The 14,441-nt window shown below is 36.5% G+C and overlaps 1 protein-coding gene across 11 annotated transcripts in view; it reads left to right on the plus strand.

Moving 5' to 3' along the window:
* The window catches only part of LOC105482661 (solute carrier family 44 member 5), a 531,652-nt gene that overhangs the window by 464,907 nt on the left and 52,304 nt on the right, over positions 1-14,441 (plus strand). The window lies entirely within an intron of this gene.

The following is a 14,441-nucleotide window of genomic DNA, read 5'->3' on the forward strand; positions in this document are numbered from 1 at the left end:
GGAGTAGAAAGCCAAATACTGTATGTTCTTACTTATAACTGAGAGTTAAGCTATAAGGACACACACACACACACACACACAAAAACATGCAGAGTGATATAATGGACTTAGGGGACTCAAGGGTGGGGAGACTATGAGGAGGTGAGAGATAAAAGAAAACATATTGAGTACAGTGTATACTACTCAAGTGATGGGTGCACTAAAATCTCAGAATTCACCACCAAAGAATTCATCCATGGAACCAAATCCATCTGTACCCAAAAAACTATTGACATTTTAAAAAATAATTTTTAAATGCAAATACAAAATGAAAAAACAGATCTAGAAAATGGTTAACAAAATTCATGTAATAGAATTATCACAATCAAGAAAACCCAGAAATTTAAGGAGAGGGGCAAATTCCTAATCATGTCAGGGTAAATGTGTAGGGGACTAGTTGATTCCTCATGCCTGTTAGAGACTACTGGGCTAAATTTTGATCCGGGGAGGTAATTCTTATTTTAACTTCAGTAACTCAGAAAATTGTAGACATTGCCCACAAAACCTTTGCAACCTTCACACTATGAAGGACAAAGAGAGCACCAAGTGGTAAAAGAAACCATACAAATCTCTAAATCTCTAGTTCTTTATGACAGTTTATTTTTAAAAGGGCATTTGTAACAATAAGTTTTCCAGACCTAAGCCAATGACCCACTTATGTCAAACAAAAATGTGACAGCACAGATTTCAGTACATAATGATCTTTCAAAGAAAATCTTCGCTCAACACACACATGTTCATTAAAGTAGTATTCAAAATAAGAATATATTGGAAACTACACAGATATTCAGCAACATGTGAATGATAGTAAATTATGGCCCATCAATTTAATGAAATATAATGGAGTCATTGAAAATCATGGTCAAATGTTCAACAACTGATTCTATTGATTTTCCCTTACAGTTTCTGGGGTCTGAGTTATCATTGCCCTCCTCCCCATGAAAATAGCATTCTCCAATATTTCTCTAGTATTTGGATGACTTCTTTCTTATGTTTAAATTTCTAATCTCCTAGAAATTTATTTTTGTATATAGACTGAAGTGGAAATCAAACTTCCCAAATTTCTGAGTTAATTATTTCAGAATAGCTTGTTGAATAATATACCCATTTCCTCTCTGATTTCTTAAAAAAACCCTAAATAATAAATTTGTGTATTTGTTTCTGAATCCTGAAACATGCTCTAATGTACATTTTTAAGTGTCAAGATTGTTCTAATTCTTATGATAAATGTGTATTAATTTAAAATTTTAATAAATTGCTCTAAATTATATTTGGACTTTCAGTAGTAAGTAAAATATTTACAAAAATGTAAGATTCCAGTCAATATTACAAATTTTTAAGCATAAGTTTTATTGTACAAAATGGTGTATTAGTCCATTTTCACACTGCTGATAAAGGCATACCTGAGACTGGGTAATATATAAAGAAAAGGGGGCTTAATGGACTTACAGTTCCACGTGGTTGGGGAGGCCTCACAATCATGGCAGAAGGCAAAAGGCATGTCTTACATGGTGCAGACAAGAGAGAATGAGAACCAAATGATTCCGCTTATGGAACCATCAGATCTCGTGAGACTTATTCAATAACAGGAGAACTGCATGGGGGAAGCCAACCGCATGATTCAACTATCTCCCACCGGTTCCCTCCCACAACATATGGGAATCATAGTAGCTATAATTCAAGTGACATTTAGGTGGGGATACAGCCAAACCATATCAAATGGTATCAAGGGAAAATATTGGAGTAACTACATCATAATAGCAATATTATTATAACTGTGTAACTATCATAAAGCCAGAAAGAAATAAATCCTGTTAAAAATATAAATTTTGAATATGATAAAGATGGATTTCAAGTCAGTAGCAGAAAGATGAATTATTAAATAAATGGTATTGAATTAACTGAAATAGTATTCATAAAAATAAAATAAAATTGGATATTTATCTCATATCTTATACCAAAATAAATACTAAAGCATTGATGATTTTTGCATATAAAATATAAAAATATAAAAGTAACAGAGGAAAATGCAAGGGTATATTGATAGATTATGGGGTTAAGAAACCTTTTCTAAACATAACACCAAAACCAGAAAACAGAAATTTTGAAGAATTCCAACACATAAATACACCTTAACTCATTGGAAACAAAGTTAAAAGATAAATGGAAATCTAGGAAAAACAAATGTTTTCAACACATGTATCTGACCAAATGTATCAACACCTTTTTTATATGAGCTATTCTTCAAAATCAAAAAGAAACAAATGATCATCCAATGTAAAAGTAGGTAAAAGTCATAAACAGGAAATCATATAATGGCCAATAATGATAAAAATATAATTCAACTACAGTTTAAAAAAGAGATGCAAATTAATTAAAATATTACTTTTGTCTTATAGCTTGATAAAAAGATTAAAATTTCTGGTGTTGGCCAGAGTGAGAAGAAAAAAATCGCCTCATTTTCTACTGGCACTAGTGTAATATGATATTTAACAGATTTTATAAAATATTTACTGAACATATATGTTCTTTTTGATTCAGCAGTTTTCATCCTAGAAACTCATCTAGTGGAAATTTGCATAGATTTCCTAATGTTACTGGCACTATGTAATAATAATAATAAAATGAAACAACCTAAATGTCTCTCAATAGGAGATTGATTAAATGAATTATGGTATAGTCAATTATAAAATACCATGTAATCATTAATTATTGGGTAGAAATATATTTATTGGCAAGGAAATGTGCCCATGGTATATTGTTAACTCAAGAAATCAAGTTATTAAAATGGCATGTGTAGTATAATTTCATTTTGTGGGTATATTTGTATACTTTTGTACTTTATATTCACATATATGAAAACATATGCAAGAAAAAAGTCTGAGTGGATATACATATGCTTACAGTAATTATTTTCAATTATGAGATTATATTTTTATTTTTATTCTCATATTTCTGAGCCCCTATTATATCCTAGACAGTTTTCTAAAGGCTGAGGTTATAGTAAAAACAATGAACAAGCTACCTGTGCTCATGAAGCCTACATTTAAGTTAAAGGGAGATTCTCAATAAAAATGTAAATAACAAGATAGTTTCAAATAGTGATCAATGTTATGAAGAAAAAAAACAAAGCGGATGGCCTAATGGAGAATGATTGGTGTGCAATGGGAGGTAGTTACCTTGTGGTTATGGGGTTAGGGAAGCACTTTCATGAGGAGGTGACTTCTGAACTAAGATGTGAAGACCAGGAAGACACCAGCCTTTCAAAAACCCTGGGAAGGGCACTCGAAACCAGAGGCAATAAGTGCAAACGTCCTGAGGCATGAGTGACCTTTTGATACTCCAGGACTAGGACTAGAGGAAGCCAGGAGGCCGAAATATAGCCAATAAAGAGTGTGGTGGAATGAGCAGATGTCTGAGAAACAGGTGGAAGTCATATTTTCTGTGTCCTATGGACTCTGATAAACTATTTGGATTATTTACCAGTGCAGAGAAGGACACAGAAAGGTGTTCAGCAAGAGTGACTCAATGCATTTTACATTTTTAAAAGAATATTCTTGCTGCTTCCTTTTACCTTCTTGAGCTGTTTCAATGGTTCACAATAAGCATGTATGCAGAAAAATATTAAGTGTTTTTTCATGTAAAAATTAGGCCAGCTAGGGTGGCTCATGCCTGTAATCCTAGCACTTTGGGAAGCTGAGGCGAACCAATCACTTGAGCCCAGAAGTTCAAGACCGGCCTGGGAAACATGGTGAAAGCCTGTCTCTACCAAAAAAAAATTAAAATTTAAATTTAAAAAAAATTAGCTGAGGATGATGGAGTGCCTGTAGTCCCAGCTACTCGGGAGGCTGAGATGGGAGGATGGCTTGAGCTCAGGAGATGGAGGTTGCAGTGAGCTGAGATTGCACCACTGCACTGCAGCCTGGACAACAAAGCCAGACCTTGTCTGAGTTTGAAAAAGTAAAAATAAAAATAATGGCAGATATCATGGAATCATGACAGATAATTATGAGTATTTTTATTTTCTTGTATGTTTATATGCATTGCAAGTTTCTACCCAAAATGTGTATTACTTTTGTATTCCTCCAATTTTCCAAAATTAAAGCATTTAAAAGAGAAATAAATATGCTGAGACAATAGATTGTCTTCCTAATTAAAGCCCCTTTAAAATTAAAAAAAAAAAATGAACATTCTCTCAAAAGAATATGTACCCTGGAGTCAAATTCCGACTTTACCTCCTTACAGCATTGATCCATGGGCATGGAACACAACCTACCTCAATCTTAATTTCCTGGTAATGAAGCAAAAATTAAATGAGAGAACAGTCACGTAGGAGAAGCATGCATTGGCCTTCTATTTATAAAGCATTTTCATATTGTTGAGGTCCTCCAATGGACCAGTCACTATGCAATATACTAGAGCAAATAAGACACAGATTTCTTCTTCAAGAGTCTCTTGGTCTTCAGAGACAAAGTCAAGAAAGCTATGAATTCAATCTATTGTGTTCGGTGCAGTGTGCTATCTTAAGTCTAAAGTATAGTGCTGGCAATCTCATCTGAAGCAGCCACACTCACCTTCACCCTTCCTTTTCCTAGTCTCTGGCACAAGATCTTGATTTACTGTCTTAGACACTTATCACTGCCTGAATTTATCCTTGTTATTAATTGGTTAGCTTTGTTTATCTTCCCGGGCTGGGCCCAAAGTTCTTTGAGATCAGGGCCATTCTCTGCCTTTTTCACTGTAGTATCTTCAGAACCTACAGCATTGTCTGGCATTACAATATGTGCTCAGTAAATTCACTGTTAAATGAATGAGAAAAAAGGGATAACACAGATAAGAATGATTTGCTCCCAAAGTGGAGGTCAGCTTAAAGATCTGATCAGGTCCTCAACAACACTAAGTGAGTCTGACTATTATTACTATCATTTGGAAATTTAGAAAACTAAAATTCAGAAAGGTTAAAATACTTGTTAAGTTTCAACTGTCTATTAAATAGCAAAGGTAGCACATTCTAACCCTAAATCTTGTGCTGTTTAGGCTACACACAGTTGCAGTGAACTTGGCTTTCCATTTTACTTCTTTAACCCAGGCCTAAAAATCTTAAACATAGCATAGCTCGTAAAAGTATCATTACATGTTCTAAAACACCACAAATAAATGTGTGTGTGTGTGTGTGTGTGTGTGTGTGTGTATTTCTATGCCAAAATGAAATGCATCTATGTTAGGATGTGTAAGAAATTTAGGCAGCTCTAAAATAGGGTAACTTACTTGTTAGACTTTAACAATTGTCATGATGTGTTTAAGCAATCCTTTGATTCCCAACTCTGGAAGACATTCCTTAATAACTGAGCCCAAAGTCCATGTTTAGAGGTGGTATGATATTTGAGATGTAGCTTTTGGCCTTTTGTGCTTCATCTAACCAAAAAGACTCTAGGAGAAACACCAGTGGTTTTTTAAGTGTCAAAAGAGATGAAACAGCGACTTCAAAGGAAAACGGAGTGCTTTGTTGTTGTGTGTAACTTTCTCTGCCTCTTGAGATCTGGGAAAGTTGTTCATGACACTTAGGTACAGACCTTTTCTTTAAGATTTCCACAAAAAAAAAAGCAAGAACTTCATTGATTTTTGATGCCACCTACTGGCTACTACAAAAACTTCAGCTTGTAAACGTTGTGCTAAAATTACTTTGAACATTGATGCAGCCCCATTACCAAGACTGAAATACGTGACCCCATGAGGTTAAGATAAGAAAACAAAAGATTAAGGGGACAATGCTCTTCTATTTAAGATTTTTTAAAATTGATATGTAATATTTTTACCTTTCTATGGGGTTCGTGTGATATTTTGTTACATGCATAAAATGTGTAATGTTCAAGTCAGGGTATTTGGTGTATTCGTCACCCAAGTATTTATCATTTCCATGTGTTAAGAACATTTCAAGTCCTGTCTCCTAGCTACTTTGAAATATACAATACATTGTTGCTACCTATAGTCATCTTTCCATGCTATGGAACATTAAAATGTATTCCTTCTATCTAACTGTATGTTTGTACCCGTTAACCATTAACCCATTAATCAGCTTCTCTTCACTCCCCAGCCCCTGCCCCAGTCACATAAGCTTTCAGTTTGCTAGTATTCTGTTGAGAATTTTTGCATCTATGTTTATCAGGGATATTGCCCTGTAGTGTGATTGTTTGTTTGTTTTTATGTCCTTGCCTGACTTTGGTATCAGAGTAATGCTGGCCTCATAGAATGACTTAAAAAGAATTCTCTCCTCTCTAGTTTTCTGGAATAGTTTGAAGAGAAGTGGTTTTCATTCTTCTCTGTAAGTTTGGTAGAATTCAGCAGTGAAACCATCTGGTCCTGAACTTTTCTTTGGTTGGAAAATTTGTATCGTTGATCCAATCTCATTACTTGTTATTGGTCTGTTTGGTTTTTCTATTTCTTGATTCAACCTTGGTAGGTTGTATGTGTCCATGAATTTATCCATTTTTCTAGTTTGTTTGTGTACAGTTTTTTCATAACAGTCTCTGATAGCATTTTTCATTTCTGTGGTATCAGTTGTAATGTCTCTTCTTTTATTTCTGATTTTATTTATTTGGATCTTCTCTCTTTTTCTTGGTTAGCCTAGCTAGTAGTTTATCAATTTTATTTTTTTCAATAAAAATTTTGTTTCATTAATTGTTTCCATTGTTTTTTAGTCTCTATTTTGTTCTCCTCTCATTTTTATTTATTTACTTCTACTAATTTTGGGTTGGTTTGTTCTTGCTTTTCTAGTTCCTAGAGGTGCATTGTTAGACTGTTAGATTGTCTTCCTGCTTTTATGATGTAGGTGTTTATTGCCATAAATTTTCCTGTTAGCACTGCTTTTGCTCTATTCCATCAGTTTTGGTACATTGTGTTTTGATTTTCATTTGTTTCAAACATTTTAAAAATTTCCTCCTAATTTCTTTCTTGACCTAACAGTCATTCAGAAGCATGTTATTTAATTTCTATGTATTTATAGTTTCCCAAGCGCTTCTCATTACTGATTTCTAATTTTATGCTGTTGTGGTCTAAGAAGAAACTTGATATGATTTTAATTTTTAATGATCACACAAGTTGGCCTTGGGTGGCAGCTGCAAACAGAATAATCTTTCTCAGGGAACTTGTGGATGTGTGGTGGCCCTGCCACTGGGCGCATTGGGATCTATGCCAATGGCTTGCACGTTGGCCTTGGTGAGAGCAGCCAGCAGCAGCACATGGCTGCAGGTAGGGGATGTCAGTGGGGACTCCAGGAATGTGGAGATACAAGAGTTGTTGAGCCCTAGGACAGGATGCAGTATGGTAGGTTCCAGGCTCTGAAAATGGTGCCTTGCTATTCCTTTTTTCTTTTTTTTTTTTTTTTGATACTTTAAGTTCTGGGGTACATGTGCAGAACATGCAGGTTTGTTACTAGGTGTACACATGCCATGATGGTTTGCTGTGCCCATCAACCTGTCATCTACACTAGGTATTTCTCCTAAGGCTATCCCTCCCCTAACCTCCCACTGCCCAACAGGCCTTGGTGTGTGATGTTCCTCTCCCTGTGTCCATGTGTGCTCATTGTTCAACTTCCATTTATGAGTGAGAGCACGCAGTGTTTGTTTTTCTGTTCTTGTTGCAGTTTACTGAGAATGATGGTTTCCAGCTTCATCCATGTCCATACAAAGGACATGAACTCATCCTGTTTTATGGCTGCATAGTATTCCATGGTATATATGTGACACATTTTCTTTATCCATCCTGCCATTGATGGGCATTTGAGTGGGTTCCAAGTCTTTGCTATCGTGAACAGTGCTGCAATAAACATACATATACATGTGTCTTTATAGTAGAATGATTTCTAATCCTTTGGGTATATACCTAGTAATCGGATTGCTGGGTCAAATGGTATTTCTAGTTCTAGATCCTTGAGGAATCGCCACACTGCCTTCCACAATGGTTGAACTAATTTACACTCCTACCAACAGTGTAAAAGTGTTCCTATTTCTCCACATCCTCTCCAGCATCTGTTGCTTCCTGACTTTTTAATGACCATCATTCTAACTGGTGTGAGATGGTATCTCATTGTGGTTTTGATTTGCATTTCTCTAATGACAAGGGATGATGAGCTTTTTTCCATATGTTTGTTGGCTGCATAAATTTCTTCTTTTGAGAAGTGTCTGTTCATATCCTTCACCCACTTTTTGATAGGGTTGTTTTCTTCTTGTAAATGTATTTAAGTTCTTTGTAGATTCTGGATATTAGCCCTTTGTCAGATGGGTAGATTGCAAAAATGTTCTCCCATTCTGTAGGTTGCCTATTCACTCTGATGATAGCTTCTTTTGCTGTGCAAAAGTTCTTTAGTTTAATTATATCCCATTTGTCAATGCGTCAATCTCGATCTCACTGGGAGCTGCAGACCAGAGCTGTTCCTATTGGGCCATCTTGCCAGCCGCCTTGCTATTTCTTCTTAGACCTCAGGGAGGGGTGCAAGACCCAGTAGAAGTTTCTCTTTGGAGCAATACTATTATGCAGTCTCCAGGCAATTTTCTATGTTAGTCTCAGGGCCTGAGTGGGTCAACGGGCTCGCCCATGGCTAGAATTGCAGGAGTTTGTGTTTGGAATGTGGACCGCTAGGGGTCTCTCACCGTTTTCCTGCATTGGAAAGCCTCTCTAGGTTCCCAGCTGATCCTGGCTGAGCATGCCTTCTCTCTTCACTCTCCTTCTATGCCTTAGGTCTTTCCTGTCACTTTACTGTTGAATTCTAGCATTCTCGCTTAGGTGATCTATTCAAAGTGTGATTATATACTTCTTATTTTGGTTCTTCTTTGTAGTGAAGGTGGATACTATATGCCTCTCGTCAGCCATTTTGAAGTGCCTCCCATTTAAGCCTTGCATTCAATTCAGCAGCCATGTGAAGCAATAACAACTTAGTTTTCAATCCACTGACCTCTGACAAAATGGCAAGGGTGTCTTACAAATTTCTTTGATTGAACTTACTACTAGTGTCCACACACAATTTGGTTTAATGTTTAAAATTTGAATCAAAATAATATATGCATGTGAAAACAAACAAAATAGTAATGAAGAGTTTATAATAAAAGCAATGGTCTCTCATCCTAGGACTCCTCACCCACACTTTCCTTTTGCTGGGACAATCTCTTCTCTGTCTGGTTTTAGTTCTTCTGGCAGTTTGTTTTTACAGAACTTTAAATAATAAGCTTATTTTATTTCGTGCTTGTTAAGTTTAGATAATATCCACTGACAGACTGCTAAGGGAAATGAAGATTTCCAACTCATATACATTATCCTTTTTACTGATCCCTTTCACCCATGTTTGGTAGTTAAATTACTACTTTTAGATTTCCTTGTGGTTACTTTTATGACTTTAAATAGTATGCAATACCTCTACTTCTTGTTCTACTAACTTTCGTCAGTGTCTCAGCTCATCTTTATGTAAGAGGATATTATCCCTCCTACCCTTCCGTCCACCTTTTCCCTTTCACCTTTTACTTTCTGGAAATACATTTTCTGCAAATACCATTTTACATGATCAAATTTGTCACCATTTATGTTCAGTTCTGGAACTTCAACAGAATCTGGCATGTTCTATTGGTAGGTTGGTTCCAGAATTTGAAAATGATTTTAAAAACTTTTGCTTTGTCATAACTGTGCAAACCGTATTCACTGTCAGGCCATTGCTTTCTTATTTGTACTATGTCCTTGATATCAAAGCCAAATCTCACACTTCATTAGCAGCGTAGGATCATCTCACATTTCAGTTTGCTTCAACATAGTGACTTCCTAGCATAATTTTTTCTTTGCCCACAAGGTTTTTCTTGGATAGTCTTCATCAGGACAATGTGTTTTTCTGCCGTCTCAATCATACTGTTTTTCAGAGGCCCCCCCTTTTCTCTGAAGATCTACCTTGCAGAGCTGCTATCCTTTTCCTTTACTCAGGACCTGGTAAATTGTAGGCCTATTGCATAGCTTTAATTCTGGGGCTTCTCTACCTTGTTAAATTGTCTTTTTCTAGAGTTATCAGCTTTGTGAAACAAAAGTACAGAATGCCCGGTTAACTTAATTTCATACAAATAATAATTTTTAGTATAAGTATGTGAATTTATTGTTTCCTATATCCCAAGGCTGCCTCTCTTTCTGTTGACCCTCCTGTTTTCATGGAGAATATTCTCAGTTACATTCCTAAGAAAAGAAAGCATAAGAAGTAAACTTGCTGAGTTCCTGAGTCTTTTTTGTCTCTTCGTCTTTTCTTTTCTCTTTTTATATTTGATTGATGGTATAGCTGTAGAAGTGTAGCTTGAAAAACAATTCCCTTCAGAAATGTGAAGACATTGCTCCATTATTTTTGGCATCCAACATGTCTAATGCCAGTATAATTCACATATATCATGATAAGTTTTTTCCTTTTAGAGAGTACTTAAAATCATTTCTTTATTCTTAGTGGTCTGAAATCTCACAATTTGATAGAGCCCTTTTTAATTCTTTCTTTGAGTCCTTAGTAAGTCCCTTAATCCTGAAGAACTATGACTCTCGTCAGCTCTGGACAATTTTCTTTTGTTATTTCTTTGTGATTTTTATCCCTTCCATTTTTTCAGTTGTCTTTCTGGAACTATTGGTCATACCTTAGATCTCCTGGATTAGTCTCAGTGCCTCTTCTTTTTTTCCTTTTATTTTTTATCTCTGACTTTTTGTTCTGTATTTTAGAATTTCTTAATTTTTTCCAGCTCTTCTTTTGATTTTTTTTTATTTTGGCAATTCTATTTTAATCTTTATAAGCCCTTCTTGTTCTCCAATTATTCTTTTACAATAACATCACATTTTCATTTTATGAATAATCTGCTTAAATTTCTCTAAATATATTAGAAGTTTTAAAGTTCCCTCCTGTGTCCTTAATTATTTTAATAATTTAATTTTTCTTTGTTTAGTTTTTCTCTTTTATATTTTTATTCCTAATACATGCCTGATGCTACATAATTATCCATTACTAAAGAAAAAAGGCCTGGGTGGTTTGGGTGGATTTGCTTTGCTGCTGTGTTAGTCGGTCATCTTACCAAAGAGGCCTCTGCACCATGTGGGGTGACAGGGCTGTGCTGACTGTCATATGCCATTACAGCATAAATTGGTAGGAAGCTGGATGTCAGGCACTGGCTTTCAAAATGCCATAAAACAAGCTTGTGCAACCCACGGCTCACAGGCTCCATGTGGCCCAGCATGGCGTTCAGTACAGCCCAACACAAAAATAATAAACTTTCTTAAAATATTATGAGTTTTTTTTTTTTTTTTTTTTTTTTGCAATTTTAGTTTTAGCTCATCAGCTATTTTCTGGAAGCTGGAATTCTAAGCATAGAGGTCTGGGAGAAAGACAGTGGTTCTGATTTGCACTGAAAATCTGTATAGAAACTTTCAATTAATCTCTCTACTCTGGCTACATTTCTCACTCTCAACTCAGTCTAGCATGTTTCATGATTTCTAACAGGCAAATTCTGTCCCACCCTCCCTGAACCCCTGTATGGTGCATTCATTGTTCAGCACACTTCAGTATTCATCCCATGTTCCAAATATTGCTGAACTCTCCTATACAATTGTGAGCAAATCACATCATCCACATTCTTAGCTTGTATGTTGAGGTTTATTCATTTATTGGTACTTTTACTATTTTATTCCGATGAGTCTCAGGAAAGAAGAGAGATAGGCTTAAGTGCCTGGTACATCATCTTGAACTAGTGGTTTGCTATTGTTTCTATTTTATTTCTTGGTAGAAATATAATTTAAGTTAAATTATGAGTTACTTCCTCAATTACTTCCACAGAATTGCTCAGCTGCAATCACCATCATCTACTTTGCATGTAAAAAATCTGAGGTCAGGCCGGGCATGGTGGCACATGCCTGTAATCCCAGCACTTTGCGAGGCCGGGGCAGGCAGATCACCTGAGGTCAGGAGTTCAAGACCAGCCTGGCCAACATGGCAAAACCACGTCTCTACTAAAAGGACAAAAATTAGCCAGGCATGGTGGTAGGCTATCTACTCAGGAGGCTGAGTAGATATCCCATCTACTCAGGAGGCTGAAGCAGGAGAATTGCTTGAACCCTGGAGGTAGAGGTTGCAGTGAGCCGAGATCATGCCACCGCACTCTAGCCTGGGGGACAAGAGTGAGACACCATCTCCAAAAAAAAAAAAAAAAAAAAAAAAAAAATGTGGTCCACTGAAATTTGAGAATATCAAAGGCTGTGGTAGAATGACTGTAGATTTGTGCTGAAATACTAAGGACGATTCTAAGACTTACTTGAAAACCTTTGAGATAAATATTTTCAAAAACTTATTATGGAATTGATCTCATTCATTCTAAAACATCTGATAAGTGTCTATAGTGGGCCAAGTATGAGGTTAAGTTCTGGCAACGTAGGGATGTAAAGATGAATAAGGTATAAACCTTACCCTTGAGGATAATATAATCTGGTGAATAACTTGAGTTTATATAGCAGTTTGCAGTTTATAAATCAATTTTACCAATGATGAACTCTTGGCACTTACCAATATACTATTCAGTTTTAACTACTCCCAAGGGACCCCAGTGATCCATGATATGTATAATTTACTCATTTGCTTAAGTACAAATTTGAATCACATGCACTGTGAGACTGTGTGGATGATGTTGTTGCTTTGGGTGGCGAAATAGCCAAGCTAACACTTAGAGATCTCAAAGTAGTAGCCTTGTACATATTGTGTATGAATTTATAACCAGCTTCTTCAGCCATTTGAATTTAGTGGAATACAAACTTAGAATGGGTTTATTTTTCTCATATCATTGCCTTTAACAGTGCTCCTTCAGATCTCGCTTCTCACTTTGATATTTCGGGCAGATTACATAGTTTTCAGACACTTTCTGTTGTTAAAAGTTCAGTGTAGTCCAATTTAAGATTTCAGTTTCATTTCTTCCAATCCCCAAGCTCAGGTTTGACTCTGCCAAAGAACTTGAAGTGAGAGAGAGAGAGGACCTGGCCTTCTATTACCCGTCTCCTCTCTTCCTTTTTGGTTCTAGCTTATTCAATATGCTGTGAGGGGTAGAAGAAGAAAAGGGACGATGTGTTTTACTTTCCTAGCTACTGCCCCTTCTTACTAAAGAAAAAAGAACTGGAATGTTTCTGTGGACTTGCTTTGCTGTTGTTTTTGTCACTGTGGCTAGGACATAACTGACCAGCCATCAACACTCACTAGGGCAGGCATCCAAGGGCTGGCTCTCTCATGGGGTGCAGGTGGACGTTTTCTGGGGCAGTCCTCACTGAATAGTTCTTTGATGTAAGTGATCAGCTTTGGTTTGCCCTCCTCCAAACCCTTTCAGCTCCATCCCTGGTGATTCACCTCCACAGTCTCTTAATGTCAGGTGAGGTACCACCAGGGAGGCTGAAGCCCGTTTATTGATTCCATATCCTACTATGATGGGCTGTTTTACTGCTGCCCTCTTTCTGCCTCATTGACTTTTTTTTTCAATTCTCTTGTGGTCTATTTGGGTCTCATTTCTCCCTGCTCAAATGGGCATGGAAGACTGACTAGCTGGTCTGCCACATAAGAGGTGTTCAATTAGAAAATGAGATGTTGGTCTACCCCTCTTACTGCACCTTCAGTCTCTATGACAGATTCCCTTAGAACCCTCTATAACTGGGAATTTGGAAGAAACAACTTGTCCTCTCCTCAGTGGGGATGGTAGGGAAAGTTCTATTAACTGCAATCATTGGTTGTATCCTGCCAACTCCACTGTCTCTGATCCACCTCCCTCCCCACAATATTGGCTTATGTAGAGAGGAGTAGGAACCAGGTAGAAGTGATTAAAAGACCTAGCCCCAGTCTCTTGTGGAAGACTTTCTTTATCCTTAGATTTGGATCCTACTTACTGATTTTGAGTTGGTAGGAAAAGTATTGCTCAACAGCCCATTACATTTTGTGCTATGCATGTAGTCACATTAATTTACTGGGGAGTTGACAAAGAGTTAGGAAACATTTTTCCTGAATATTTAGGGCTGTGTTTCTTAAGATATGGTTTACAGAACACTATATCTGAATCCACTGGGGAACTTAGGGGAAAACATACTAATTCCTGGGTCCCATATCTAGATATTTGGACTCTTGAGGTTTGGGAAAGAGTCAGGAATCAAAATTTTGAACAAACACTTCAGGTTTTACTTGTGCATGCTGAAGTTGGGCAACCACTTGTCTTAAGTCCACCGTGCATTATCTTAGGCCCTCCCAACACCTCTGTGAAGTAGGTAAGAATAGTATTATCTTCATTTTACTGATGAGAAAATTGAGATTCAAAAGAGAACCATGGCTTGCTAAATGGTAGAATAATATACCACTCAAAACTAATGATAATGAATATCAACCT

This window comes from Macaca nemestrina, chromosome 1 (genome assembly GCF_043159975.1).
Source record: "Macaca nemestrina isolate mMacNem1 chromosome 1, mMacNem.hap1, whole genome shotgun sequence".
Lineage (NCBI taxonomy): Eukaryota > Metazoa > Chordata > Mammalia > Primates > Cercopithecidae > Macaca > Macaca nemestrina.